The sequence below is a fragment of the Schistocerca gregaria genome, chromosome 6 (genome assembly GCF_023897955.1).
Source record: "Schistocerca gregaria isolate iqSchGreg1 chromosome 6, iqSchGreg1.2, whole genome shotgun sequence".
NCBI classification, from domain to species: domain Eukaryota; kingdom Metazoa; phylum Arthropoda; class Insecta; order Orthoptera; family Acrididae; genus Schistocerca; species Schistocerca gregaria.
The window spans coordinates 493,133,937-493,160,484 of record NC_064925.1 but is presented as its reverse complement, the minus strand read 5'-3'; the positions used below and the strand labels follow the sequence as shown (position 1 = coordinate 493,160,484).

At 42.5% G+C, this 26,548-nt stretch overlaps 1 protein-coding gene across 4 annotated transcripts in view; it reads left to right on the top strand.

The window, feature by feature from the left end:
* LOC126278457 (uncharacterized) overlaps positions 1 to 26,548 on the top strand; it is a 368,379-nt gene that overhangs the window by 180,737 nt on the left and 161,094 nt on the right. The window lies entirely within an intron of this gene.

Sequence of the window (26,548 nt, the reverse complement as noted above, 5' to 3'; positions counted from 1 at the left end):
GCGTTACCAGCAGTGTTCACAAGAAAACAATATTATGCAGTTGTTTTGACTATTACACATTACTGTTTTTGCTATGCACACTATTAAACGTGCATTGTTTTACAGAGTGACAGTATTGTTTGTAATACAATGACTGCTTCCAAGACCACCACGAGAATACATTCTCAAACAACTGAGCCTCTCAGAATAATAAACACATTATCAGCAGATTTCTTTGGTACCTAACTGAGTCTGGGAAATTTAACAAAATTAAACATTAATTTCTAGTGAGAGAACACAGTTTTTTTACCACGTGATGGGTATTACGGCGCTACAAAAAGGAAACCAAGGAAAGTGGACATACTGATTGCTGTGAAGGGCGTAACAGAGGTGATTCTTGCAAATTGGAGACCAGCTGAATTTCTCATTGGAGAGGTTGCTGCTACTGAAATAGCAGACTTCAAGTCGTGGTAACACCGTACTACAGGACTACCAGAATTCCTGAAGAAATTCAAAACACTGAAAGACAGGGGAAGATGACATTCCCTATCAACACCTTTTTTTTAACATTCTGTATTTTTTATAACAAAGGGAGGGTTTTATTACAGCTTTTACAATCATCAATGGACTCATTAATCACACATTTCGTCATCCGTTGACTGCGCCAGAAAAACTAGCTTATCCATTAAGAAAGATTGCAGTAAAGTCCAGCACAATCAAGAACTTGGATAAACTCCAGTGTTATCAGCCTGACAGACACGTGCATCTCTAAGATGCAATTTTGACGTCGCCTGCAAAATACAACAGCCAAGATGACAGGAAATGCACTGTCGGACACTGATTATTGTTTTGTATTGTGAAATGTAGAATTGTACATATTGCACAGTGTGAGTAAGGAGGAAAAGTACATGCTTTGAGGCATGACAGTACTAGTGATTCTGAACAAAAAACGTTACATGGACATGTGTACGGTCCTTAACAGTTTCTGACACTAATGAAAACATTGCGTAAGAGGACAAATGTAGGTGAAAGTTGTTCAAATGGCTCTGAGCACTATGGGACTTAGCATGTGTGGTCATCAGTCCCCTAGAACTTAGAACTACTTAAACCTAACTAACCTAAGGACATCACACACATCCATGACCGAGGCATGATTCGAACCTGTGACCGTAGCGGTCACGCGGTTCCAGACTGAAACGCCTAGAACCGCACGGCCACACCGGCCGGCTGTAGGTGATAGTAAATGAAACTTTGTGATCTAATATACGACTGCATGGCTTTGCGGCGATGTATACTGACAAAAATATCTCTCGAGCTTCCAACCGTGTCAAATGGTTTAAAATGCCCGAGCATTCGGCCGAAACACCGGTTGACAATGGCCGAGGAGCACTTGGCCGAAAGCTCGTGCGTTTTAAATCATTTGACGCGACTGGAAACTCGAGAGGATTTTTATTGTGATCTAGTGTTTTGTTTAATTGCGTACATTTCGTCACAAACGTTGTTCAGGAAGTCCAGTGTCAACTGCAATGCGTTTTGCAGTTCTTAGGTGCTGTGTTGCTGATTTGATATCATTCGTACGGTCCTTTACTTGAGCACACGCATGTAAGAAATAAGAGACAAATGTGCATTTAAAAGACCAATAAAAATAGTCCGTAACGGCAACACACGTAGTTTGATAGTATTTACATGTGAGTGCTGGTGAAGAAGGACGTCACTGACGCCCGTAATTTGTTGTATGTCGTGTACAGATAAGAGAAAAGTATGCGTTCATTTGAAGTCGTTCCTTCAGAATCACCAATACTATCACCCCTCAAAGCATGTACCTCTCCTCCTGTCTCACCCGTGTTGTATGCAATCAAGGTAATGTTAATGTGGATTAGACGGACTGTGCGATGTCAGTATCTTTTACATGCACTATTTTTGAAAAGGCGTCAGTCTGCAACTCCCAACTACCAAAATGTTACATCATAAATTCAGTCCTTTGTGTGATAACCACATTTACATTATATAAAATAACAATGCCAATAAAAACTTTCACATAAAGTTATATAGAAAACAGTTTTACTCAGTTTCTCAAAAATGTATGTCAGCTGACTTAAGCTCCTTTAAAAATATACGAATCAGTTGAGAAACTACTTGGTTGAGTAGTAGCCGCTCCAAGGTCTGGAAAGTGATCAAAGGCAAGGAGAGCGGTGTGCTCACCACGACTCCGCATGGCGAAGGATGACACGGCGGTCGGACAACATCCCTTGGGCCTTCATGGCCTGGACGAGCAGCTCATTTCTGTATATTTGGTGACGGCTCTTAAAATAAAATAAAATGTCAGCAAGACTGGAAATTCTGCTGTTAATTAAGTTATAAAGCCCTCTAATCTTCTCGAAAGTTGAAACAAACGTTATTTGCTTACTAAAATGGATTAGCTCGTATCTGTGTCATCTTCGTCGGACTTGGAGATCTCAGTACTTCCAGCACGTTTTCTAGACAGGCCTATGCAGGGAGTGTACACTGCTCAACCGGAAAATCATTGAAGTCGTTCTACTGTGGAAACGAATGCGTTTGTATAGGTAAGTGGTGTGATAGAGAGCGCATACCGCAACTGCTGGACTACTGGGAATACGGGGAAATCACTGGGTCTGCCTTGTTTCCACGGAACCGCTTTTATGCTAAAGCGGTTAGTAATGCATGACCGAAATGAATAACTTAACAGGCAACACTCGTTTCTCTCATTAATTTTTAAAAATATTCCATGCGTTTTTTTTCTGTCCCGCTGTAAACTAAGTGCACTACACAAACACAAAAAATCTACTATGTCTTCATTCTGCTCTGTAATTTTCCTGCATGAATCAAGCGCTGCGCCATTGGCGCCTCCCCTTTGCCGAGAGAGAGAGGAAACGTATTTCGCTTTCAATAATTTTCGACGCCCGTGTTGGGTACAAGTATTCACGTCGTTCTGACTCGTACTTTACGGCCAAACAGCTGCACCCCGCCCTCGCCGTCTGTCGTTGACTCATTCGTAATTCAAACAGCCATTCCCGGCCTCCGTCCTAACTTTCGCACCGACCACCGTCGCTGTTGTAATGTCGCGCTCTGCTCTTTACTCGTGCATGGGGCTATCTCTTAAACATTTATTAAGATGGCCAAATAGACTGGCTTTCAACGTGCAAATTATATTTTTAGGTCCTATCCGGTTCACTTTTATAATTTTAGAAAGCATTCTTTCTAAAACTTTAAATTCCTTACCTAGTCAAGTACTTGGATAGTTTAAGAAATTCTGAGAAATTCACTTTCACGTCATTTTCCTGAAGCTGGTCGGAGGAAAGCGCCGAAACCGGTCGCCAACAAATAAAAACTCTGAAAACGTGGTCGAGACTGTTGTTATTGATTTTTAGCTTTTATAGGACCAGGAAACAACTAGTATTATAGGATTCCGAATTTTTCTAGTTAACTAACGCTTTATAGTGAATGTCCTTAGACCAATGGTGCCCAAACTTTTCTGTAACGCGACCCACTATTTTTCTGGAAACATTTTCGCGACCCAGTATGTATACTCTACCACTACAGTCACTACACAGTACTTAACAGTAATATAAAAGTTGAATATAATGTAATCAACTTAGTACTGTATGAAAAAAATTCTTTTCTGAGTAATAATTTTGAAAATTGTGAATGGAACATAATTAAAGAAAAGAAACAATAATTTGGCCGATAAGAATTTTATTTCATGCAAACTAATGCTGAACTTAATGATATTTGTGGTATTGTTAAGTCTTGGTGTTGATGGCACTTTCTATATCAGGACTGAAGCTTGGTAGTTTTAGTCGAAAATAGTTTTCCATACAAAATATGTTTGTATATACATATTTTTAATGAAACAAGCTAGAAAAAGCACATTCACCTAAATAAGTAATTGTGAAACCCATAAGTTCCTTCAAAGCTATGTTTGCAGGTGCTTGATACTCTCCCTTTAATTTGATCCAAAATGGGATTACGCTTAATTCTTGAAATAAAGTTTTCAAAGAAGAATCACACGATAGTTGTATCAGGGAATCTTCCGCAGATGCCGACAGTTTTAACTTTTTAAGGCTGTCCTCTTCAAACGAATGTCTTACCCATAGCAGTTCATCAGGAATTCTTGGAAAGTAATACCTACAACAATAAATCAATATTAAGTAATACTCTTGAATAAGTAAACAACGGTCAGTGGGATTAACGTGAAACTATCAGACTCTTTTGAGTTCGCTGTGTGGGGATGGTCTATCATTTTGAAAATGGAGGTTGTTGAACTTAATTGTTACTTTTCTGTATTGGGTGAAAAACAATAACATGAAAATTGTTAACACTTTCAGTAAGGAATACTACAAATCTAAGTGATTACTATTAAAATTATTTTAGAATAAGTACCTGAAACTAGAGGTCAGTGCTTCAAGATGTTGCTTCACGGCAGCTGCTGTTTCCTCGTTAACTTTGATTCCATATGTTCCTAAGAAATCATTGAGGAGTGGGACCATCTTTCAAGTTTTTTAATAGTTGCTTATATTTTATCTTGAAAATAGAACTTGTGGACATCTTTCCCTTGCAGCAATAAATTGAGGCTATTGAGAGCACTGAATATGTCACCCAAATATGGAAGACGTATTAACCAGTTTTCGCCAATTAACAGGTACAAGGATCTGCTCACAGATTTCGCATCACTTTTGTGCTCCAACAGGAAGATTCCCAGCTCATCTTGAAGCTCAAACAATCTTGATAGCACTTTCCCTCTTGATAATCCGCGTACTTCACAATGCAGAAGAAGTGTTTTGTGCTTACTGCCAATCTCATCGCACAGTATAGCAACCAATCTTGAATTTTTAGGTCTAGATTCAGTGAGTCACAATTTTTCACTGCTTCATTAATGATTTTCTTTAAGCTTTTTCTACAGACCTTTACGTGCAAGGGCCTCTCGGAGCAGGCTACAATGAGTCCACGGAACAGAAAGGGCAACTGCCCTAACTTTAGCAATCAAACTTGAGTAAAGGCCAGACACAGCACGGGCCCCATCAGGCATTTTGTCCATTCTATTTCATTTTCTACCATAAAGCCATCGAGACATTTAAAAATTGTCATCGGCAAACGCTTACTAAGGAGCATTTCTTCTTCTATACTTCCGTCAAATTCAAACGTAACAAAAGCTGAAAGAATAGCCTCGCCGGATATATCTGTGCTTTCATGAAGCTGAAGTGAAAAATAGTCACATTGCTTGGAAACTGTGATATTGGACTGTTTTAAAACTTTGGTATTTCATCGAGCCTTCTCTTTACCATTATATATGATAGAGGTAATCCGTCAATTACTCTCGTGCGCTTTTCTCTAAATAAAGCAAAAGATATTATATGGCCGCTGGTAAAATATTATTCTTTCGCTATCAGTTAAGTGGTTTTAGCTTGCTTATTTTGTTCCCCAGGAGCTGATTTTGTCATCACTGATTTTGACTTTAAAAATTATCGTTTTTTCTTTTTGAAAATATCTATTGACTTCCTTACGTATTGTGGATGTTTCTTTGATAAATGTGTTTTCGGTTTTGAGGTTTTATCAAGTACTTCAAAGCAAACAACACACTGATCTGTGCCAGGAAACGTAAACCCATATTTGAAATAATCATCATTGTATTTACGAAAGCAAAATTTTGCCTTATTCTGGAAGGAGTTCAGTTCAGTAACTTCACTAACACAGTCTCATTTAGGTGTATTACATGCTGCACTGGTACTGGATGTGAAAGTTTCAGCGTAATAACTTGAAGTCTGTCTTTACGGAACGATCCTGTTATAATACGCGCGTCCATAGTGAAATGAAATGAAATAGAATGAGACAAACTGCTACAATAAACACGCATGCACACACTATACCAACAAACAAACAATACAGGCTCTCACAGTCATGAGTCACATTGTCGCAAGGGTTATGCCTGAGGTGTTAAATGAATTCGAAAGTAAAGTTCTATGTACTGACTTGGCAGAAAATCATAAGAAATTTTGGCCTAATGTCAAACCGGTAGGTGGATAAAAACAACTTGTCCAGGACACTCTGTGACCAAAATGGTACTGAAACAGAGGATGTCAGACTAAAGGCCGAAATACTAAATGCTTTTTTCTAAAGCTGTTTCACAGAGGAAGACTGCACTGCAATTCCTTCTCTATATTGTCACACATATGACAAAATGGTAGATATCGAAATAGGTGACAGAGGATAGAAAAACAATTAAAATCGCTCAAAACAGGAAAGGCCGCTGGACCTGATGGGATACCAGTTCGATTTTACACAGAGCACGCGAAGTAACATGCCCCCCCTTCTTGGAGCGGTGTACCGTAGGTCTCTAGAAGAGCGTAGCGTTCCAAAAGATTGGAAAAGGGCACAGGTCATCCCCGTTTTCAAGAAGGGACGGCGAAGAGATGTGCAGAACTATAGATCTTGTATCTCTAACTTCGATCAGTTGTAGAAATTTGGAACACATATTATGTTCGAGTGTAATGACTTTTCTGGAGACTAGAAATCTGCTCTGTAGGAATCAGCATAGGTATCGAAAAAGACGGTCTTGTGAAACCCAGCTCGCGCTATTCGTCCACGAGACATGGGTTCACAGGTAGATGCCGTGTTTCTTGACTTCCGCAAGGCGTTTGACACAGTTCCTCACAGTCGTTTAATGTACAGAGTAAGAGCATATGGACTATCAGACCAATTGTGTGATTGGATTGAAGAGTTCCTAGATAACAGAACGCAGCATGCCATTCTCAATGGAGAAAAGTCCTCCGAAGTATGAGTGATTTCAGGTGTGCCGCAGGGGAGTTTCGCAGGGATGCTGCTATTCACAATATATATAAATGACCTTGTGGATAACATCGGAAGTTCACTGAGGCTTTTTGCGGATGATGCTGTAGTATATCTAGAGGTTGTAACAATGGAAAATTGTACTGAAATGGAGGAGGATCTGCAACTAACTGTCGCATGGTGCAGGGAATGGCAATTAAATTTCGATGTAGACAAGTGTAATGTGGTGCGAATACATAGAAAGAAAGGTCCTTTATCATTTACCTACAATACAGCAGGTCAGCAACTGGAAGCAGTTAATTCCATAAATTATCTGGGAGTAGGGATTAGGAGTGATTTTAAATGGAATGACCGTATAAAATTAATCGTCGGTAAAGCAGATGCCAGACTGAGATTCATTGGAAGAATCCTAAGCACACCCAATCCGAAAACAAAGGAAGTAGGTTACAATACACCTGTTCGCCCACTGCTTGAATACTGCTCAGCAGTGTGGGATCCGTACCAGATAGTGTTGGTAGAAGAGAGAGAATATCCAACGGAGAGCAGCGCGCTTCGTTACAGGATCATTTAGTAATAGCGAAAGCTTTGCGGAGATGATAGGTAAACTCCAGTGGAAGACTCTGCAAGAGAGGCGCTCAGTAGCTTGGTACGGGCTTTTGTTAAAGTTTCGAGAAATACCTTCACCGAGGAGTCAAGCGGTATATCGCTCCTTCCTACATACATCTCGAGAAGAGACCATGAGAATGAAATCAGAGAGATTAGAGCAAACAAAGAGGCATACCGACAATCTTTCTTTCCACAAACAATAGGAGACTGGAATACAATGGAGAACCGATAGAGGTACTCAAAGTACCCTCCGCAACACACTCTCAGGTGGCTTGCGGAGTTTGGATGTAGATATACACTCCTGGAAATGGAAAAAAGAACACATTGACATCGGTGTGTCAGACCCACCACACTTGCTCCGGACACTGCGAGAGGGCTGTACAAGCAATGATCACACGCACGGCACAGCGGACACACCAGGAACCGCGGTGTTGGCCGTCGAATGGCGCTAGCTGTGCAGCACTTGTGCACCGCCGCCGTCAGTGTCAGCCAGTTTGCCATGGCATACGGAGCTTCATCGCAGTCTTTAACACTGGTAGCATGCCGCGACAGCTTGGACGTGAACCGTATGTGCAGTTGACGGACTTTGAGCGAGGGCGTATCGTGGGCACATGGGAGGCCGGGTGGACGTACCGCCGAATTGCTCAACACGTGGGGCGTGAGGTCTCCACAGTACATCGATGTTGTCGCCAGTGGTCGGCGGAAGGTGCACGTGCCCGTCGACCTGGGACCGGACCGCAGCGACGCACGGATGCACGCCAAGAACGTAGGATCCTACGCAGTGCCGTAGGGGACCGCACCGCCACTTCCCAGCAAATTAGGGACACTGTTGCTCCTGGGGTATCAGCGAGGACCATTCGCAACCGTCTCCATGAAGCTGGGCTACGGTCCCGCACACCGTTAGGCCGTCTTCCGCTCACGCCCCAACATCGTGCAGCCCGCCTCCAGTGGTGTCGTGACAGGCGTGAATGGAGGGACGAATGGAGACGTGTCGTCTTCAGCGATGAGAGTCGCTTCTGCCTTGGTGCCAATGATGGTCGTATGCGTGTTTGGCGCCGTGCAGGTGAGCGCCACAATCAGGACTGCATACGACCGAGGCACACAGGGCCAACACCCGGCATCATGGTGTGGGGAGAGATCTCCTACACTGGCCGTACACCTCTGGTGATCGTCGAGGGGACACTGAATAGTGCACGGTACATCCAAACCGTCATCGAACCCATAGTTCTACCATTCCTAGACCGGCAAGGGAACTTGCTGTTCCAACAGGACAATGCACGTCCGCATGTATCCCGTGCCACCCAACGTGCTCTAGAAGGTGTAAGTCAACTACCCTGGCCAGCAAGATCTCCGGATCTGTCCCCCATTGAGCATGTTTGGGACTGGATGAAGCGTCGTCTCACGCGGTCTGCACGTCCAGCACGAACGCTGGTCCAACTGAAGCGCCAGGTGGAAATGGCATGGCAAGCCGTTCCACAGGACTACATCCAGCATCTCTACGATCGTCTCCATGGGAGAATAGCAGCCTGCATTGCTGCGAAAGGAGGATATACACTGTACTAGTGCCGACATTGTGCATGCTCTGTTGCCTATGTCTATGTGCCTGTGGTTCTGTTAGTGTGATCATGTGATGTATCTGACCCCAGGAATGAGTCAATAAAGTTTCCCCTTCCTGGGACAATGAATTCACGGTGTTCTTATTTCAATTTCCAGGATTGTAGATGTACATGTAGAAAGGGAAAGCGGTGTTGCATTATGACAATTACCGATGAGTCCTGCGCCTGCACTGTTCTCGTTTCACCCAGAGCACGTTATTAAGCCATAATAGTTTCTTGCTTAGAATGATTTTGTATATAAATGCTCAGATTATATAAGTTTTCTCTTGAAATAATATTTCATATTTTCAGTCAGTAAGATATTTTAGTTTTAAAAATCGTCCGGCAACCCACTTGAATAGGTCTCGCGACTCACTAGTGGGTCGCGACCCACAGTTTGAGAAGCGCTGCCTTGGACTATTGGTAGAAGAGTCATTTTAGATATAATTTCGCCAGTAACGGGAGACTCGTACGAATCGTGATCAGTGTTATTTGCGAATGTCTTGCACTAAACCCCTAATCCGCCTACACTGCCCTTGGCTAAAACGAAACCCTATCTATAGCGCCTCACGAAACGACAATGTGTGACACTGTCAGTGTATCCGGCCGTCGGCCGGTTGACAATGAGCTGTCTACAGTCCGCACGTTCTATCTATTAAATTTGTAACTCCAAAATATTTTAAGGCAGTTGACAATCGCAATATTCATATTAATTCCTTACTTTAATAACATAAATAATGCGGTTATGTGAAAAATTATATTGTTAAGACAATTCCCCCAGGCTTTCATTAATAAAAATAGCTGACTGGCTACTTGTGAATCAGTAATTTTAAAAGTGAATGTGATATAGTTTTAAGTCCTAAAAACTAAATATCCAAGAAATGTAAAATTTTTAATGGAAAAAACTTGTGTGCCAGTGGAAATCGAAGTATCAAAAAGGGGGGGGGGGTGTCTATTTGACAAAGAATACGTAGTACGTTTAGTTAAAATTTCAAAACAGTTACTTACGTCGTAATTTCCCCACTTCAGACGAAACAGAGCATACATACAAAACATATGCACACTAGATAATACCAGTTTTTATTAACAATCTTTATATCAAAATGTCTCATGAAGAAAAACCTCACCATAAAAAGTAAACAGGTGAAAATTGGAATCTTGTATTATTTGAAAATTTGTAGAATTATTCATATATCGTTTACATAACGATATTGTTGACTTAGTTATCTTCATTTTCTGATTTGATAGAAATCAGCAGCATAAAATATTGTACTAAACATTGTTTTGAACACTCACACTTCACACGATGTTCAAGAAGTTTTCGTTGGAGTATGATTGTCTCTAAATTTTCATAAATACCTCTATTAACAGTACTAATGTTTTTAACATAGGCTACCAGTGTGAGCAGAGGCCTACAGTGCAGACCTACCGACTCAGTATTACAAGAAAACGGTTACATATTGGTAAGAAACCAGAACTGTAGGAAGAGGGGGATTTTGAAAATAATTTCTGGCAACTTTGATACTGTGAAAGTTTTTGGGTGAAAATTCAATACTCTAGAAGATACAGGTAATTTGTTTTGCCTTTCATAGTACCTTTAGAGCTTTTTGCTATGTCTTTTTGTTTCATTTTGCGGCATTAGTCTTTGGTAAATGAATAAAAGTCTTTCAAAATGTTCAGAAACTGGGTCTCAAACTGAACGTTTTAATAACCTCTTTTCTCTAGAGAAATATTCAGAAAACAATAAAAAAAGCACTTTATATAGAATGAAGCGCCAAATAAACTTGTATAGGCATGCGTATTCAAATTCAGAGATATGTAAACACGAACAATACGGCGCTGCGGTCGGCAACGTCTATATACGACAACAAGTGTCTGGTTCAGTTGATACATTGGTTACTGCTGTTACAATGGCACGTTATCAAGGTTTAAGTGAGTTTGAACCTGGTGTTACAGTCGGCGCACGAGCGATGGGACACAGCATCTCAGAAGTAGAGATGAAGTGGGGATTTTCCCATACGACCATTTTACGGGTGTGCCATGAATATCAGGAATCCGGTAAAATATCAAATCTCCGACGTCGCTGCGGCCGGAAAAAGATCCTGCAGGAACGAGAACAACGACGAGTGAAGAGACTCGTGCAATGTGGCCGAAGTGGGGTGCACTGCTGCAGATTTCAATGCCGGGCCATCAACAAGTGTCAGCATACGAACCATTCAACGAAAACATCGTCGATATGGGCTTTCGGAACCGCAGGCCCACTCGTGTACCCTTGAAGACAGCAAGACGCACATCTTTACGCCTCGCCTGGGCCCATCACCTACATCAACGTGATTACTCTGCTATTCACAATAAAGTGCCTGGCAGAGGGTTCAATGAACCACCTTCATGCTGTCTCTCTACCGTTCCACTTTCGAACGGCACGCGGGAAAAACGAGCACTTAAATTTTTCTGTACGAGCCATGATTTCTCTTATTTTATCATTATGATGATTTCTCCCTATGTATGTGGGTGCCAACAGAATGTTTTCGCAATTGGAGGAGAAAACTGGTGATTGAAATTTCATGAGAAGATCCCGTCACAACGAAAAACGCCTTTGTTTTAATGTTTGCCACTCCGATTGACGTATCATGTCTGTGACATTATCTCCCCTATTTCGCGATAATACAAAACGAGCTGGCCTTCTTTGTACTTTTTCGATGTCATCCGTCAGTCCCACATGATGCGGATCCCACACCGCACAGCAATATTCTAGAATAGGGCGGACAGGCGTAGTGTAAGCAGTCTCTTTGGTAGACCTGTTGCACCTTCTAAGTGTTCTGCCAATGAATCGCAGACTTTGGTTTGCTCTACCCACAATATTATCAATGTGATCGTTCCAATTTAGGTTATTTGTTATTGTAATCGCTAAGTATTTAGTTGAATTTACAGCCCTCAGATTTGGGTGACTAAACACTGAACTGTTGATGACTGCAAGGAGTCGGGCGAGTCTTGTTTCAAATTGTATCGAGCGGATGGACGTGTACGAGTATGGAAACATGAATCCATGGACCCTGCATGTCAGCAGGGGACTGTTCAAGCTAGTGGAGGCTCTGTAATGGTGTGGGGCGCGTGCAGTTCGAGTGATATGGGACCCCTGATACGTCTAAATATGACTGTGACGAATGACAGGTGACACGAACGTAAACATCCCCTCTAATCACCTGCATCCATTCATATCCATCGTGCATTCCGACGGACTTGATCAATTCCAGTAGGACAATGCGACTCCCCACACGTCCAGAATAGCTACAGAGTGTCTCCTGGAACACTCGTCTGAGTCTAATCACTTCCGCTGGCCATTAGACTCCCCAGACATGAACATTATTTAGGATATCTGGAATGCCTTTCAACGTGTTGTTGAGAAGAGATCTCCACCCCCTCGTACTGTTACGGATTTATGGACAGCCCTGCAGGATTCATGGGGTCAATTCCCTCCAGCACTACTTCAGACATTAGTTGAGTCTGTGCCACGTGTTGCGGCACTTCTTTGTTAGTGATGTTAGGTATGTGTACAAGTTTCTTTGGATCTTCACTGTAGCATACAACATTCTAAAACATCTATGGCGGCTTACATAATGATGAATTTCACCGCAGACTCTACAATGCCCAAAAATGTGACTGTACATGTTTTTTTTATATTATTATTACTTTGGCGTCTTTCCTTTGTTGCAGGCTGGACGTTCCGACGAAAGTCTAACCAGTAGCTGGAAGTGTGTGAGAGTGATCTTGTGTTGCTGTTACCGAGAGAGAGAAGGGAGAATATGAGAAACAGTCCCAGACCATTAACTACTCTTTTTAAAAATGACCAAGTGATTGGACAAGTAACAGGTTCACGGTTGGCACCCCGCTCCAACCCGTCCGAAAATCGGTGACGATTTCTGCAATCAGGAGTAATTACTGGCCCTAAATATGACAGCTAAGCACTAAATACGCACAGACGTCCTACGAGTCCCCTCAACATAACCTGCTGCACCCGTGTACATCGGAAACAGTGCACTGCAGAGAGCGCATCAAGAGTGGTTTACGCTGACGCTGCATTATCAGTGTATGTTGCTTACTGCTGTTGATTCAGGGAGGAAATGTGTGATTGTCATTTCTGTCGACACCGACCCCATCAGAGTAAGCTAGCATTGTACAAGGATGCAGAATGAAATCGGCAGTGACTTTGTCGGAAGAATCACCTCGGCATTTACCATAAACGATTTATGGGAAACACCGAAAAGGTAAATCGTTATGGTCGAATGGGGCTTAATCTCGTTTCTTCCGAAAGCAAGTCCAGTAACTGAAGAATTGTACCGCTTCACTCGACGCGCTGGTACAGAATTGACATTCCCTGACCACTCCATTGACCTCTTTTTAAAAAACACGTAGTTGAACCTTTCTGTCCAATTTGCTGTTATATCACAACAGCAGGTTCGAAATTTTCGTCCGTATCCGTATTGCTGTCGCAACAGCCACTCTTTCTTTCTTTCTTTCAAGCAACGATACAGACTTCGACTCTAATCTCCTGTCACGTTAGTTCAATTGTATCTATATTACCAAATGGTTAAAACTGTCCTTCGATCCTATTTGCAGGTTGGCTGTCTAACGACATCGAGGGGATCAAAAACGGATTTTTTGTATTTTTGTGCAATGATTGGCTGGATTTAAAATTTAGAATGCTGTTTTAATCTACTTATTAAAAGGTTGCCAAATAAAATAAGATTGAAAACTGACGGCTGAAAGGTGTTTAATTTGACATCCTCTATCGAACAGCCGAGACCCGCAACCATCGCTAAAAAAGTGGACACACAGAGATATAGAAAAGTTCAGGTTTGGAAAGAAAACATACACTCCTGGAAATGGAAAAAAGAACACATTGACACCGGTGTGTCAGACCCACCATTCTTGCTCCGGACACTGCGAGAGGGCTGTACAAGCAATGATCACACGCATGGCACAGCGCACACACCAGGAACCGCGGTGTTGGCCGTCGAATGGCGCTAGCTGCGCAGCATTTGTGCACCGCCGCCGTCAGTGTCAGCCAGTTTGCCGTGGCATACGGAGCTTCATCGCAGTCTTTAACACTGGTAGCATGCCGCGACAGCGTGGACGTGAACCGTATGTGCAGTTGACGGACTTTGAGCGAGGGCGTATAATGGGCATGCGGGAGGCCGGGTGGACGTACCGCCGAATTGCTCAACACGTGGGGCTTGAGGTCTCCACAGTACATCGATGTTGTCGCCAGTGGTTGGCGGAAGGTGCACGTGCCCGTCGACCTGGGACCGGACCGCAGCGACGCACGGATGCACGCCAAGACCGTAGGATCCTACGCAGTGCCGTAGGGGACCGCACCGCCACTTCCCAGCAAATTAGGGACACTGTTGCTCCTGGGGTATCAGCGAGCACCATTCGCAACCGTCTCCATGAAGCTGGGCTACGGTGCCGCACACAGTTAGGCCGTCTTCCGCTCACGCCCCAACATCGTGCAGCCCGCCTCCAGTGGTGTCGTGACAGGCGTGAATGGAGGGACGAATGGAGACGTGTCGTCTTCAGCGATGAGAGTCGCTTCTGCCTTGGTGCCAATGATGGTTGTATGCGTGTTTGGAGCCGTGCAGGTGAGCGTCACAATTAGGACTGCATACGACCAAGGCACACAGGGCCAACACCCGGCATCATGGTGTGGGGAGCGATCTCCTACACTGGCCGGACACCTCTGGTGATCGTCGAGGGGACACTGAATAGTGCACGGTACATCCAAACCGTCATCGAACCCATCGTTCTACCATTCCTAGACCGGCAAGGGAACTTGCTGTTCCAACAGGACAATGCACGTCCGCATGTATCCCGTGCCACCAAACGTGCTCTAGAAGGTGTAAGTCAACTACCCTGGCCAGCAAGATCTCCGGATCTGTCCCCCATTGAGCATGTTTGGGACTGGATGAAGCGTCGTCTCACGCGGTCTGCATGTCCAGCACGAACGCTGGTCCAACTGAGGAACCAGGTGGAAATGGCATGGCAAGCCGTTCCATAGGACTACATCCAGCATCTCTACGATCGTCTCCATGGGAGAATAGCAGCCTGCATTGCTGCGAAAGGTGGATATACACTGTACTAGTGCCGACATTGTGCATGCTCTGTTGCCTATGTCTATGTGCCTGTGGTTCTGTGAGTGTTATCATGTGATGTATCTGACCCCAGGAATGTGTCAAAGTTTCCCCTTCCTGGGACAATGAATTCACGGTGTTCTTATTTCAATTTCCAGGAGTGTAGAATGGAAACTCAGGGTTTGACGTGATGAAAATAAAAGTTGAGGGGGGAAACGTAAAAAATGCAGATGATGAAGGTGTGGAGAAAATGTGGCGCACTGTGAAGACAGCCGTGACGGACGCTGCGAATAAAGCGCTGGGTAAAAATAAAAAATCGACAAGGAAAAAGAAGTTGGTTTAGTGAAGAATGTGGAGATGTAGTTACGAGAAGGAAAATAGCACGTGAATAATAGCTACAGGATACAGTTAATGCAACCCTGAAGGAAACATATCTACTGGGGTGGCGTATGAAAATCCGGCCTCGAGGACATTACATTAGGTGCTGGAATGATCTAGTGCTTCAATCCAGATTTTCGAGCGCCCTGACATGTTAATATACATTTTGTGAAACTCTCTCGCATCAGTTCTCAAAATTTCATTACGAATATTGTCCTTCATCGTCAATGAGTTATTTGCGTACACTTTTCCTTTTAGAATACCCCACAGGTAAAAATCACAAGTGATTATGTCCGGCTAACGAGGCGGTCACAGTCCATTGCTGACAGTCCTTCCTGCTGTGACTATTTCATGAATTCGTGAGATTGACTCGCATGAAATGTGACAAGTCGCCCCATCCTGTTGAAAGACAGCATACGTACATCCATGGGGGACGAACCGTGCGTAAAATTCCTCAAAGATTCGCATACGCGCGGCAGTGTTTACTATTGTTTCTAAAAATTTGGCGTCCTCAATCTGCCTTACCGACACGCCCCACCACATACAGATTTTTTCACCGTGTAGAGGTTCCCCATTAATCGTATATGGATTGCTTGTTGACCAGTATCTGGTGTTCTGAGAGTTCACGTGACCTGTTAGATGGAACCAGGCTTAATCACACATGAAATACAGCAGGAGATCCAATATTACACACTCGCAGTTGTTTGACATACGTACAGTGGTTCTCACTTTTTGCCTTATCTTCCTCCTTCAGTTCTTGGTCACATGTCGTTCTGTACGGCCTTCTCCCTATATGGTACAAATCACATTGACAAGACCTAAGTGAAACATTTACTTGTTCAGACAATTTACGTGTCGACCTCTTTGGAGCCTGGATCATTCGTCCTCGAATATCCTCGATTACAGTAGGTATACCAACGGATTGAACTGATTCTTTTTTGCGTTTCGCAACTGACCTTGTAGTACGCCACTGTGTCACCATACCCTGTACACTGCTCTTTGCTGATATGGAAACGTAACTTCTTTGCAAAAATGTCACGCGTTCCCTTAAATGAACTTGGAGACACGTATACCTACATTACTGCGATTCTATCTTGAAGAGGAGACATCTCGCTGAGATATTTACTTCACACGTCTTAACCAAGTCGCAACGGCTTTCGTACTGACAATACATAATGTAGTCGCAACAGCTTAGAAACAATAGATTACAAATGTCTAGTACTCGGGGCCGGTCTTTCATTAACCACATCAAATCAAAACTACTGAGAACTGAAACTGGGTATTACTTAAAACAAATTCTTACAAATGTGGACCTTAACAACCGACACCCGGACAATAGGAGCTTCTTCGAAAATGTGAAGAGGGTTCAAGAAAGAAGTCAGTAAAGACAAAAATCGGAACATCACCATGAACGATGAATCAATCTTAGAGCGATGGAAAGAATATTACAGCAAGCTACTCAGCTACCCTAACCCAGAGATACGTTTCAGTGAAAAGCAAGAAGAAACAAATGAGACAGAGATTGACATCAATGTGGGCGGTACGATGAAAGCGGAAGATGAAAAGCAGTAAAGCGCCGGGAGAGGATATGGTCTACGCAGAAATGTTGAAATAGAGAAGAAACAGACTATAGACCGACCTGTGCAACCTAATTTCGCAAATTTGCAAGACGGAAGCGTCACCAGGCAGCTGGAAGACAGCAGTCATTTTCCAATATATAAGGAAGGAAGTAAGATGGTTTCCTCTAACTTAACACGGCATACAAGGTTCTTTCTACAATTATTTTACAAAAGTTAAGGTCATTTGCAGAAACTATCAAGGCAGAATAACAAGCTGGATTCCGTCAAACTGTTCAACTAATGACAATGTCTTTGCCCTTAGGCAAATTCTTGAGAAACATTGGAAAAGAAAAAGTTCAAGATGAGCTGATGACAGTATTCATCGAAGGAGTTCCGAGACCGAAATCCCACTGAAATGATTAAGTAGGTACGAGTGAATCGAGACGATAGTAAAAAACTGGAGGAACATATTCACAGCCTTTCCTCATAAGAACTGGATTAAGACAGGAAGATGCACAGATGCACTATCGTGCCTACTATTTTATCTCACCCTGCAGAAAAGCTTAAGACAGAGCAAAGCTGAAGAGTGTAACAGGCTACAAATAAAATGTGACAGGTTTCAGATATTTGCTTACTCATACTACATAGTGTTAGTGAGTGTGAACAAGAATTTGGGGAGATATACAAGAGGATCGCCATAGCAGCAAGTAGAGCAGTACTACCCATTAGTAAATAGAACATACACAAGCAGGTAGAGCTAAATATGGACAAGAAAACTGTACAGTTGTCGGAGATGAGTTCAGTCTGTTGATCTGTTCAGGCAGCTGTGAAGCTGGTACAATTGGTGACCAAATACCCACAGATGTATATGAAAGAATTTCTACTGACTTCGGATGTCTATATCCCCTCAGAAATACATTCAAGTCAAATCACATGCTGTGAAAATGAAGTCTGCTGACTGGTTTAATGCGGCCGGCCACCAATTCGTCTCCTGTGCAAATCTCTTCATCTACGAGTAGCCCTTACAACCTATGTTGTTGCTGGATGTATTCAAATATCTGACTTCCTTTGGAATTTTTGTCCTCTACAGCTCCATATAATACCGTGAAAGTTATTTTCTAATGTCTTAACAGATGTCCTATCATCCTGGACTTCTCGCCAGTCTTTTCCAACTATTCCTTTCCTCTAGGTTCTGCTCAGGGCCTCCTCATTCCTTACCTTATCAGTCCCACTAATTTTCAACATTCGCCTGTACCAACAACTCTCAAATACTTCGATTTCCTTCTGCTCCGGTTTTCCCACAGTCCACGTTTCAGTATCATACATTGCTGTGCACCAAATGTACAATCTCAGAAATTTCTTCATCAAAATAAGGCCTATGTTTCATACTAGTAGATTTCTCTTGACCAGGAATGCCCTTTCTGACAGTGCTAGTCTGTTTTAGATGTCGACCTTTCTCCCCCTGTCATCCGTTATTTTCCTGCCTAGGCAGTAGTATTCCTTAAATTCATCTACTTCGTAACCAATAGCCCTGATGTTAAGTTTTTCGCTGTTCTAATTTCTGCTACTTCTGATTATTTTCGTTTATCTTTGATTTACTCTCTGTCCTTATTCTGTACTTATTAGTGTGTTCATTCCACTGAGAAGATCATGTAATTCTTCTTCACTCTCACTGAGAATAGCAATGTCATCAGCGAATTGTATCATCGACGTCCTTTCACTTTGAATTTTAATTCCACTCCTCAACCTTTCTTTTATTTCCATTTCACTTTGGATTTTAATTCCGCTCCTCAACCTTTTTTTTATTTCCATCACTGCTTCTTCCATGCACTGACTGAACAGTAGGGGCCGCAAGACTGAATCCCACTATTATACCATTTTAATACGAGCACTAAGTTCTTGGTTTTCCACTCTTATTATTCCCTCTTGGCTCTTGAACAGATTGTGTATTACCCATCTCCTCCTATAGCTTACCCTTAATTTCTTCAGAATTTCGAACATCTTGCAACATTTGACAATGTCGTACGCTTTTCCTAGGTCGACAAAAGGTATGAACGTGCCTTGATTTTTCTTTAGTCTTGCTTGCATTACCAACCTCAACCTCAAAATTGCCTCTCTGGTGGCATTGTCTTTCCTGAAGCCAAAGTGATGGTCTCTCCATATACAATATTTCATTCAGCCATTTGCTCTTAGCTTCCCAGGCACTTCGTGTTTAGTTCATTCCTCAACGGGTTATATTTCTGTATTCCTGAATTTCCCCTTTCATCAATCAACTCAAGTATTTCTTCTGTTACCCTTGGCCTCTTCGCAGTTACCATCTTCGTCCCAATGTTTTCCTTTGCAACTTCTGTAAATGCCCTTTATGGAGATATACATCCTTCTTAAACTGTTCTGCTTACTGAGCTATTAGTTATTCCTCTACCTATAGGCTTAGACCTTAGAGAACTGTAAGCGTATGTCGTCATTCCTTAGCACTTCCCTATCCCATTTCTTTGCATATTGATTCTTCTTGACTAATCTCTTAAGCCTACACTTCTTCACTAATACACCGTGATGCGGGTCTATATCTGTTCCTGGGTACGCTATACAATCCAGTATGTGATTTCCGAATCTCTGCCTGACCATGATGTAATCTAACTGAAATCTTTCTGCATCACCCGGCCTTTTCCAAGTATACCTCCAACTCTGGTGATTCTTGAACGGAGTATTTGGCATTACTGGCTGAAATTTGTTACAGAACACAATTAGTCTTTCTCCTCTCTCATTCCTTGTCCAAAGCCCATATTCTCCTCTAACCTTTTCTTCCACTACTTGCCCTACAACTGCATCCCAGCCCCAAGTGAATATTAGATTTTCATCACCCTTTGCGTACTTTATTACCCTTTCAGTATCGCCATATACTTTCTCTATCTCTTTATCTTCAGCTTGCGACGCTGGCATGTATACCTGAACAATCGCTGTCGGTGTTGGTTTGTTGTCTACTCTAATAAGAACAACAGTATCTCTAAACTGTTCACAGTAACACACTCTCCGCCCTATCTTCCTATTCATAACGAATCCTGCTGCGAATTATATCGTTTTCTACTGTTGCTGATATTATCCTATATTCATATGACGAGAAATCCTTGACTTCTTTCCACTTCACTTCACTGACCCTAACATATGTAGACTGAGCCTTTGCATTTCCCTTTTCAGATTTTCTAGCTACCCTACCACGTTCAAGCTTCTGACATTCCACGCCCCGAATCGTCCAACGTTAGCCCTTCGTTTGTTATTCAATCTTTTTCTCATGATCACCTCCCTCTTGATAGTCCCCTCCCGGATATCCGAATGGGGAACTATTCCGGAACCTTTTGCCATCATCATGACACTTTTTCAATTACGGGACTCATTTCCTGTGGACACACATTACGTGTCTTTAATACAGTGCTTTACATTGGCTTCTGCATCTCATGTCTTTGATCATTGCCGATTCTTCCACCTTTAGGGTCAGTTTCCCAACCTAAGGCAAGAAGTGCGCAAAACCCCTGTCCGTTCCTCCGTCTTCTTTGACAAGAACGTTGGCAGAATGAGGGGGACTTCTTATGCCGGACGTCTTCGGCACCAGTGCTGTTTATTATCCAGATTAAGCGATTTGAACCCGGGACAGAGGACGTTTTGATTACTAATCATAGACGCTACTTTTTTATCTCATTTTCTTCGTTATTGTTCGTTGCATTTATTCGAGGCGGACATTCCATAACATCCGTTGAAGTTAATTGCTGATCCATTCACCCAGGGTTATTGTTTTATTTATTTATTTTTTATCACGGAGGGCAGCTAACCCTCCGACCGAACACGCAGGGCTACCATGCCAGCATCCCTACACCACGGCCACTCTTGCGTTTTTTTACTCGACGCTTACGCAGTTATACATCCCATTGTCTTCTATGATTCAGAAAGCTGGACACTGACCAAGAGGAAGACGCAAAATCCTCTGACACATGAATGAAAGGCGATGAGACGAATATGACGAATATGAGGCCCTATGACAGACGGGGATATGTGAGGTTGCAAGAAAGAATAATGAAATTTATTTGACCACGAACCAACCCAACGTCTTACTATGTCAAAAGAGGAGACGACTCCAGTAGATAGGTCACGTAATCTGTATCCCAGAGACCCGACTTCCTAAGCAAGCTTTCATATCCACATTATAACAAAAAAGACCCCTTGGTACGCCAAGAAACACAAAGGAAGATTACGTAGAGAAAGATGCAGAAACTCTTACACTACTCGTCATTAAAGTTGCTACAGCAAGAAGAAATGCAGATGATAAACGAGTATTCATTGGACAAATATATTATACTAGAACTGACATGTGATTACATTTTCACGCAATTTGGGTGCATAGGTCCTGAGAAATCTGTACCCAGTACAACTACCTCTGGCCGTAATAACGGCCTTGATACGCTTGGGCATTGAGCCAAACAGAGCTTGGATGGCGTGTACAGGTACAGCTGCCCATGCAGCTTCAACACGATACCACTGTTCATCAAGAGTAGTGACTGGCGTATTGTGATGAGCCAGTTACTCGGCCACCATTGACGACACGTTTTCAGTTGGTGAGAGATCTGGAGAATGTGCTAGCCAGGGCAGGAGTCGAACATTTTCTGTATCCAGAAAGGCCCGTACAGGACCTGCAACTTGCGGAGGTGCATTATCCTGCTGAAATTTAGGGTTTCGGAGGGATCGAATGAAGGGTAGAGCCACGGGTCGTAACACATCTGAAATGTAACGTCCAATGTTCAAAGTGCCGTCAATGCGATCAAGAGGTGACCGAGACGTGTAACCAATGGCATCCCATACCATCACGCCGGATGACACAACAGTATGGCAGTGACGAATACACGCTTCCAATGTGCGTTCACCGCGATATCGCCAAACACGGATGCGACCATCATGATGCTGTAAACAGAACCTGGATTCATCCGAAAAAATGACGTTTTGCCATTCGTCGTTGAGTACACCATCGCAGGCGCTCCTGTTTGTTGTCTTGCAAACGTCCCCATCTGTTGACTCAGAGATCGAGACGTGGCTGCACGATCCGTTACAGCCAAGCGGATAAGATGCCTGTCATCTCGACTGCTAAGTATACGAGGCCATTGGGATCCAGCATGGCGTTCCGTATTACCCTCCAGAACCCACCGATTCCATATTCTGCTAACATTCATTGGATCTCTACCTGTGCTAACAGCAATGCCGCGATGCGATAAACCGAAATCGCGATAGGCTACAATCCGATCTTTATCAAAGTCGGAAACTTGATGGTACGCATTTCTCCTCCTTACACGAGGTATCACAACACTGTTTCACCAGGCAACGTCGGTCAACGGCCGTTTGTGTATGAGAACTTGGTTGGAAACTTACCTCATGTCAGGACGTTGTAGGTGTCGCCACCGGCGCCAGTCTTGTTTGAATGCTCTGAAAAGCTAATCATTTGCGTATCACAGCGTCTTCTTCCTGTCTGTCAAATTTCGCGTCTGTAGCACGTCATCTTCGTGGTGTAGCAATTTTAATGGCCAGTAGTGTATGTAGTCAATTATTAGGACACAACATCAGACAGAATGTAGAGGAGACTGATTTTTGATGCAGCGCTTAGTCTGCAGCGCCGGTGACCACTGGATAAGTTAGAAAGATAGTTTTTATCTTTGTATTTATTTATTTTTATTTGAATGGAATACTTATCGGTCACACAACGCCACACCATACGTAATGAGTAATGACACAAATGTAACTTACTGAAGAAGTAAACTCATCACGGTGGCAGCACTGTCGTATTTACGCCCAAAAAGCACGGACGGGGAAGTAATACTAATGTATGCTCCAGTATTCTTAGGCCAGTGTCACACATCGCCTGTTTAACACTGCGTTTACAAGCGACACTATTTGCCGAAGAGGAAAATCTAATTTCGAAGTCTGAATGTGGTGTTCGCTGTCGTGTTTACATGTTAGGCTTTTATCTGTGAGGACTATCGAGAAAGTGAAAGAGGTTTTGAAATAAAAAATTGAGAGGACGCAAAAACCAATTTTGTTATGTACATAATCACTATTCAAACTGAAGCACTTATCACGTTGTGGCACAAGTTTTTCAATACCGTCTCTGTAGAAATCTGCGCCCGAAATTGCAACAACTCGTTGATACCGGTCTGCAGATCGGCGTCACAATCAAATCGCTGCGTCTTCATTGCTTGGAAGAGGTGGCAGTCGCTCGACGCCAAATCCGTGCTGTGTGGTGGATGATCGAACGCTTCCCATACAAAACCCCATAGGTGCTCCGGAGTACGACTGCCTGTATGTCGACATCCGTTACCGTGAAAAAAAAACTTTTGCCATAATTTTATTTGGTATCACCCGCCTAAACTTTTTCATTGATTTACAGTACCTCTATGGGTTAATTGCTGTACCACGTTCAAGGAAATCAACGAGAGTCACTCCATTAGAGTCCCAAAACACAGTAACCATGATCTTTCTTGCTGACAGCGTTTGCAAACACTTCCTTGCTTTATTGCAGTATTTGCGTGTCCCCATTCCATCGACTGCCTTTTTGTTTCAAAACTGACACGCTTCGACCAAGTCTCGTTTCTAGTTAGATACGATCGATAGCTTTGTTAGCATTTTTCAGGGAGATCAGTGCTGCAGCTAGTCTCTGTATTTGTAAATTTTCGTTTGGATTTTAGGGAACCCACATAGCACAAAATCTGTGTTCACCAAGCTTCTCCGCCATAATTTCGTGCACCAAACTCGGTGAAATGTGGGGAGAATGCTGTGAAAGTTCCGTAAACGTGAAAAGGCGATTTTCGCCTATTTTAACTTTGATTTTCATCACCAGTTCGTCTATCAGAAGACAAGGTACTTCGGTCCTCATCGTGAACATTGGCACAGCCATTTTCAAAATCAATGGACCATTGCTTCATTCGCCTTTTGAACATTATTCATTCTCAGTACCCATCACAAATACCACGATACATTTCAGTTGGTTTGCAGTGTTTTGTCAACAAAAACCAGGTCACAGAAGGCACCACATAACTGGTGAGATTTTCTGTTGCAGCGCACATTCTTTAACATGTCATACAAAGCAGTGCCACAGATCACACGTTACAACAGCTGTGTGCATACTACGTGCAGAAACGCTATGGCACCAAGATGGCAGTTGTATCCCCCTCCCACCGCCGCGATAGATCAAAACATCTCTCATTTTCTGGACAGCCCTCGTATTTTCCTAACACGATCAAATAACGCTTTCAGAGTGTCACTTATCTAACACGAATGAATTATGTGAACACGCTGCTCCGATTTAGTCAGCTCTGTTAAGCGAGAATGTCAGCGCCTTCGCAGTTTCTTTATTTAATAGAAATATAGAGAGAGAGGTTGTTCAGGAAGAGAAGTTTGAAAACCTTATCCGTGCGAGACTGTTTTATTTTTTATCGCCAGATCACGCGCTTTACGAAGAGGAATTGCGAAGAAATCATTGGTTTAACATAAATGTAATCAAACATTTTGGCGGCTAGAAATATACCGAAGGTTAAAGTACTTGTGAGTAACCAACAAAAAGGATTTGCTTGATGCTATAGCTAGAGTGTAGAGTATTAAAACCAACACTGTTAACATGTGTAGCGGTGTAGTATAGAGAAGTAAAAAATATACCTGACACGCAATTAGTTGTGAGCTACAATCGCTTTAGGCGCCTTGAAATTTTCGAATCTTTATCAAGATGACTCTATTCATTATTTTCATTGATTCACAATCTTTTGTCATGTTATTTTAATCACTATTAATTTTTTTTTTAATTTTGTTATTTTCCCACGCCTTATATAGTGTTTCAAAACGTCGATCCCACTCCTATTCTAGTGAGTAACCGAATTTTTTGTTAACAGCAAGTGATTTAGGACGATAGCATTTGCCAGTTAGAGAAAGTAGGTATAATAATTTACAGATTAGCCATCTAAAAGATAATACGGTTATCACTAATTTGATTTGTTTTGTTAATCTAGAGAGTATGGCAGTAGTTGTATGTCTTGTTTTATTAAAGAAAGGTAAAATGCGATTCTCCTCAAATAAATAAAGAAAAGGCTTCATCGTCCATTTCGAGGTGATAGTCCGACGTTTCGGATTTGGACTGGATCGTTTGGGGGAGGAAACCAGACAGCGAGGTCATCGGTCTCATCGGATTAAGGAAGGAAGCCGGCCGTGCCCTTTGAAAGGAACCACCCCATCAATTACCTGGAGTGATTTAGGGAAATCAGGGAAAACTTAAATCAGGATGGCCTGACGCGGGATTGAACCGCCGTCCTCGCAAATGCGAGTGCAGTGTGCTAACCACTGCGCCACCTCGCTCGGTCCCGACGTTTCGGTATTTGAGTCTTATATGAGAAGGGGAGACATGCGCGAGGCATTTCTGTTACGCCGGAATTGCAAATTTGCGAGGTATTTAAGTATTATTTCTGAACAAATTACTAAAGACAGGCCCTTGAAACTTGGGAAGGAGATTTCCAGTATTACTGCTTTAATCTACTGCCGATTCAAGCACACTGAATTTGTAGAGTTCTATTGGCATTTGCTTAAAAAATTAGGCTACAATTAAAAAAAAATCATCTTCCCTTTGAGTCTGAATCAGAAGAAATACACTTAGAAAGCCAAATACACATCTCTTTGCTCATTTGTTGCCTTGGAACAACTGCAGAAAATTTCAAGTTTCTGTGACACAGAGTTCTGCAGATAATGGTACCTATGGGACAAAAAATTGTAGTTTTGAGAAATTTGATTTAAAGTTTTATTTGTGTGTTATTCACAAAATTTTATAACAGTTTTTACAAGTAATATTTCACTGCGCAATATTCATCTTCATATGAGTCTTAGACATTCTCCCTGTATATATCTGTGGCTCTTCTCTGTTTTCTCATTTCTTGTGCAGTTAAGTGCAGCTATATCTGTTTTATGAATTCTTGAAAAATCGTAAAGCCAGTCTCGTGTTCCCATCTGCATTGACTCATAGTCTCTCCAGTACTTCAATTTTCCTTGGTACGTCATCATAAAGCATAAAACGGCGTCTATTTTACTAAATTTTAAAGTTTAATAGTGAACAAACACCAGAATTAATAGACGATTCCAAATTACAGAGTTCAAACCTTTATTGAGATTTTGAGCTTTACTGTGTAAGCGCTTCCTGAGTAGATCAATATTAGCTAGGTAGTAAAATATAGGTTTTATTGCGCTCGTAACTGCTAGTGATAAAGAGTGTCTGTATTCGTTAGTTTCGTCAGAACATAATGCCCGTTTATATTTGCACCAACTTTCAGGACCACTTGGGCAAAGACTGTGTTGTGGGTCTATCACAAGATATCCTATGAAAAAAAATTGACCATACAGCTCTTCTCATACTTTCTAAATCATTACAGTTCCTTATTGTGGCCAACCCCTAATAAGTTTACAGCATGCGTATTTCGGAAATTGTGAGACG